The sequence below is a fragment of the Felis catus genome, chromosome C1 (genome assembly GCF_018350175.1).
Source record: "Felis catus isolate Fca126 chromosome C1, F.catus_Fca126_mat1.0, whole genome shotgun sequence".
Taxonomy (NCBI): Eukaryota; Metazoa; Chordata; class Mammalia; order Carnivora; family Felidae; genus Felis; species Felis catus.
Window position 1 is genome coordinate 49,871,076 of NC_058375.1, and position 5,530 is coordinate 49,876,605.

The 5,530-nt window shown below is 43.6% G+C and overlaps 1 long non-coding RNA gene across 1 annotated transcript; it reads left to right on the forward strand.

Moving 5' to 3' along the window:
• The first annotated feature begins 867 nt into the window (after positions 1 to 867).
• LOC109502359 lies at positions 868 to 2,248 on the forward strand. Its single transcript, XR_002160922.3, has 2 exons — positions 868 to 1,153; positions 1,974 to 2,248. It is a non-coding gene; the product is annotated as an uncharacterized LOC109502359 (long non-coding RNA).
• Positions 2,249 to 5,530: the final 3,282 nt, after the last annotated feature.

Genomic DNA, 5,530 nt, shown 5'->3' on the forward strand with positions numbered 1-5,530 from the left:
ACGCCATGATCTGGTTTGCATTTGGAAAAAGGACCCATCATAGGGTGGAGGATAGACAGGAGGGGGGTGAGACTGGAGGCAGAAAGACTACCTGGAAAAGTGCTGGAGTAAGCTTGGTGAGAAAGGGAGGAGGCCTGGTGGACCAAAGCAATGGCCATAGGAAAAAATGGTTGATGGTCTTTTAATTTTGGACAGAATCATGTATTTTTGGACAAAACATCCCAGCAAATAACATATTGTGTGATCAGCCTTACTTGTAGTTTCCTTCACATTCCTTTTATATTGCCATCAGTATCAGGTTTGGGGGGTGGAATATGTCTTTGCCATCACTGTGATCAGAAGCCAGCCCTGTGTCCTTGGCCCATCCCAATCACTGACTAGCTTGTTCCTTCAGGTGAGTCACTAGTTCTATCTGAGACTCAGTTTCCCTATTGATAAAACAAGATCATAAAGCTTGTCTTCTAACCTTGCATGAAAATTAAGTAAAATAATTTAATATATGTTGTTTCAACAAGTCACGTTGAAAAAGGCCATAGATCATCACACACTGCACTGTATTAGGAATATTTTGGATGCAAATGACAGAAAAGCCAACCTAAACGGGCTCAAGCGAGGAAAAGAATGTGAGCCCATCTGGCAGCTTCAGGCACAGCTTGACTCAGGATGATGATGTCCCCAGGGTCTGAATCTTGGCCTGGTTCCTCTTACACAGGCTCCACCCTTAGGCTCACACTGCAGTCTCCTTCTAAACCACTAGCAACTTCAGACGCACACAGGGGCCCCCAAAAGCACAGGATGAGAATGTGAGGGACAGTTCTCTTAAAGCAAAAGTGGAGTCATTAAGCAAGGCAAAGGGAATATATACTGGGTGCAAACTCCAGGTGTCCCTTACAACATACTTCGCAGTTGGGAGCCACTCAAAGCCTCTGGTTGCTAAGCAGCTGTGTAGAGAGTAACCAACCTCGCTTGGTTGCCACCATTCTGAGACGGAGCACTCAAGAGATGTGGCCCTTCTTTCCACTTATGTCATAATCGTAAAATGGTTATTTATTGTCAAGCTTTCAAGTAGTCTTCCGAATGCTCTCATAACACCTACAAGCTATTCAGGGATCACCAGGATTCCACAGGACCCATTTAAGAGGCACTTCCAGAGGTAATGCGAGGCAGAGGGCAAGAGAGAGCTTCTAGCAACAAGAGAGGGCCTAATGGGCAGGAATCAGATAAAAGAATCTGACCGTAATCAATAGTAATTGTATTTATAAGAGGCATCCTCTTCCTCGTTGGAAAGTACCTTCTAGACCCTGGGGGCTCACCCATTTCTGTAAGGTTTAAATCATTCCACGAATCTTTTGTGCACAGCCACCTGGTGAGTGGACCCCAAGAGGGAGTTGCCCTTAGGTATTCCATCAGAACGTGTCCAAGGGCAGTGAAACACACAAAACTAACAATTGTCTGGCCATCAAGAAAGATGACTGTCAACAACTTAGAAGGTGGCTGCCATCATTTCTTTGGCCACAAGAGAGCAAAGAGGGGATGAAGCTTTTCCTGCCTTGCAGGTGGCAATGTAGACCAACAGAATGCCTCCTTGAAGGCTACCTCTCAGAATCTGTTTCCTTTAACTTTATTCCTGAATACGTGCATAGTTCATTCCTCTATCAGAAAGCAAGCTTCTCGAGGGGAGACGCCGTAGCTTTTCCATCTCCAATGCTAATACTTAACCACTAAGCCTGGCCCATAGTAGGTGTTCCATAAATGTGTATTGAATCAATGAATTCACTTAGCTAGGCATTGGCATATATAAAGATCTGAAAGACAGCTCTGTGCATAAAGGTCTCATAACTTGGTGGAGTCGAAAATGAGAACATAACGGATTTGAAATAAGGCAAGGTGTTCTAAGTGTACCCTGCACTCCCATGGCCCTTTTCTGTTTACAAAGCACTAAACCGCATTCATTTTCTTATCTGATTCTCCAGACACTCCAATGATGTTGACATAGCAGATTTGTTAGTCTCATTTTATGAGACATCATCAGTTACTTGAGACGCAAGGGGCAGAAATACTCAACCAAAGTCACAGGACTTATTAGTGACAGAGTTTGGACTGGCTCTGAATCCCAGGTCTGGACCTTTCTTACGATGTCTTTGCAGATTGAACACAAGGAGGTTCAACCGTCCATATCAAATATGGCAGAACTGACTTAACTGTTAAAGATCAACCTTACGTTATTAAAAGTGCTTTCTTAATTATACTCTTTTTTAATTGCCACACTGAATTTGTGTAGTGATTTTACAGATAAGAGAACGGAGGTAGTATTTATGCATCCCGAGTCTAGACTAAACTGTAAAACTAGTCAGCAACTAAATTAAACGTAGAATCTACAACTCCTGAGTCACCACTCCCCCTTTGGCCCTGTCTCTCGCCTTGAAAAATCACAGAATCATGGAATACTCAGATGGTAGGAATAGAAGAAACCTTATGTAGTGTACCCTCCCAACCCATGCAGATTTCCCCTCGTCCAGCTTCTCCAGTGAGAACGCACTACTCACCACATCAGAGTACAGGCCTTCCACTCTTGAAAATCCCTGGCATTGATCTTTCTGTCATTAACAAATTGAATTCTGACTCCCTGCCATGTCCACTCATTGGTTCTGCATTGGTCCAATTTCTGTTTATGCTTATTGGGTCCCTGCCATGTGTCAAGCAACCCCTGGGTACTATTATTATGTCCATTTTGCAAACAAAAAAAAACTAGACCTTTGAGAGGTTAGGCAATTTACCCAAGAGGTAAGCCCAGATCTGTCACTTAAAAATACAATGCTGTCTGTGGCTTTTACTTCAGAGATGCACAAATGAAATGCACGCCTGTCTCCAGGTAGAGCCGATAAGACCAGTTTTGTAGACATGGCTCTCTCTATGCCACTCTCCTGTTTTACAAGTCAGTAAATGTTCAGGAGCTCCCAATCCAATGTATGAGGTTAATTAATAATATGTAAAAGTTTATAGTTTATACAGTATAATCTCATAAACATTTATTAGTATGCTAATAGAGAGTAATGGCCATGTGAGCATAAAATGAGACAGGGGCTGGATGACAGAGAGAAAGAGCTGTTGAAAAGGCATGGTATCACTTTTTTACCAGATTCATTTTCCTGGTCGCACCTCTCCATGACCCTGATAGGACTGAAAGGATGCTGACCTTAGAATCGGGAGATCTGGGGTCTAGTTCTGACTCTGCCCTTAAAGAAGGAAACAGCATTGACCTTTATTGAAATCTACTCTGTGTCCACGCTCTGCAAGGCACTTCCCCAGCGAGTTCTCCATTTGCTCTACCTGGGTGAGCTCACACAATTGCTTGGCACATTATAAATATTCAATTCTATTTATTCAGGGGCTTCTGGCTGGCTCAGTCAATAGAACGTGCAACTCTTGGTTGAGTCTCCAAGAGACTCTTGATCTCAGGGTCGTGAGTTCAAGCCCCACATTGGGTGTAGATATTACTTTAAAAAATAATTTCCTATTTGCAAATAAATAAAATAAATAAATTTCCTATTTGTAAGTAAATAAACAAACATAGAGATGCAATCCTATGTATTCAATTATGCTGAGTTGAAATGAAATTGCTCTCCTTCTCTGGGCTGTTTTCTCACCCTATCTCTAGGGGTCTTTGTATATTGCTCTCTGATTCCAAGAAAGTTTTCCACCATCTCTCCCAAATACATTAGGCAAGTGACATAAAATTTAAGTCATCCCACTCTCTTGAAGTCTAACACAAGGCAGTTTAGCGCCAGAGAGATGGAGTAAGAGAGGCACCTGGAATCTTGTCCGTCACTGCCCTTGGTGGCCAAGGACAAGTCACTGAATGTACTACAGTCAGTTTCCTCATCAGATAATAAAGATCTCATGACAGAGAAAGTCATGAAATATGTGGAAGTATCTAGAAATTCATTTACTGAGCGCCAGCTGTAAACAAGCTGTCAGGCGAGGACATTGGGAATACAAAGACGGCTAAAATCCGATTTCCGCATTTAAGAAGTTCACAGTGTAACCTATAATGGAGAATGGAGGGCAACAAGTAATCCTTAAGCAAACAAAAGCAAGTTATAAATAAAGTTCTATGGGGAAAAAAAAGAATAATTCATTTCATTTCAATGGGATTTTTCAGAGAATGCTTCATTAAAGAGAAGGATTACATGTTTGACCTAGCCATGAAAAACAAGGAGAGAATTTTGCAACTTGCCCGTTTTTAAACCTAACATTATGTTTATAACGCACATAGATTTTATTTATTGTAACTATGATATACTATTTTATTTTTTTAAACCACAGTATATTTGCCAACTAGGGGACAATTAAGCCGTTACCACTTGTGCACTGTTAGATTGACTATCCCTGTACATGCTTTGGTCACATGTGAGATCCTTCCCTATCAGGGACAATTGTGAATAAAATTACTAGGTATTGCTAAATGGCTCCCCAAAGGACATGGGCAGATTAATACAATTATGCAAAATATAAAATCACATAAACAATGTTATGGATGATTTGTGGATGCATTTAGATATAGTAAAAGCACACTGGGAATGATTACATCCGACTTCACCATGGAGCTTACCTCTGGGGAGGGGAAGGATAAGGGCCTTAGCCAAATGTCGACATCTCTTCAAGCTGGGTGATGGGCATATGAGTTTCTGGTAAACAATTTCTGTTCTCTGGATAGAAATGTGAAATAGCTCATAATGAATCCTGTTTAAATTAGAAGCCCCAAATCAGGCTGAGAAATGGGGAGAGGCTGGCCTTCCAAGCTGAGGGAACCACAGCAAGAGCACAGAATAATGAATGCCCGGCCTGGTCTGGATGGGGCACAAAGCACGGCTTTGACGGGAGGGAAGGATGCTTTGGGGGCGGCGGGGGGAGGGAAATGGACACCAGCCAGACCAAGGTATCTGGGCTGCATCCCGAAACCAGTGGGGAACCGCTGATATCCTTGAGGACCGTAAGCCTGTGTGCTTCTGGCTGCCTCCCCCATTACCTGGACCCCACAAAGGGCACCGGCCACCCCTCTCCTCCCCACATATCTCCTGGCCTCCAGCAGATGCTGCAGTTCTGAGCTGGAGAGCCAGGCGGTCGGGAGGCCAGGGCCCCCTCCGCGGCAGCCCTTTGAGATGAGTCAGCTCAGAGCTGCTAACATGGAAAATGTGCATTGTCTCATGCACAGGTGTGAGAACCGGGGGGAGCTCTGAGCCAGCGCCGTCCGAAGCTCAATGAGAGTTCAAACAATCCCCAGAGCCGGGGAGAAGAAAATTGTCTCATAAAACTTCCCATTGATTTTAGCTGGATCCTTATAAATTCCCGTGGGGCCAGATTGCTTTTAGCATGATTAATATCCCTGCCTTCCCTGAGGCACGTTCGTTTCTCTCTCTCTCTCTCCCTCTCTCTCTCCCGGTCTCTCTCCCCACCCCACCCCCAAACATGTACACAGCCACACCACACACTCACACCCTCTCACACACACACACACACACACACACGT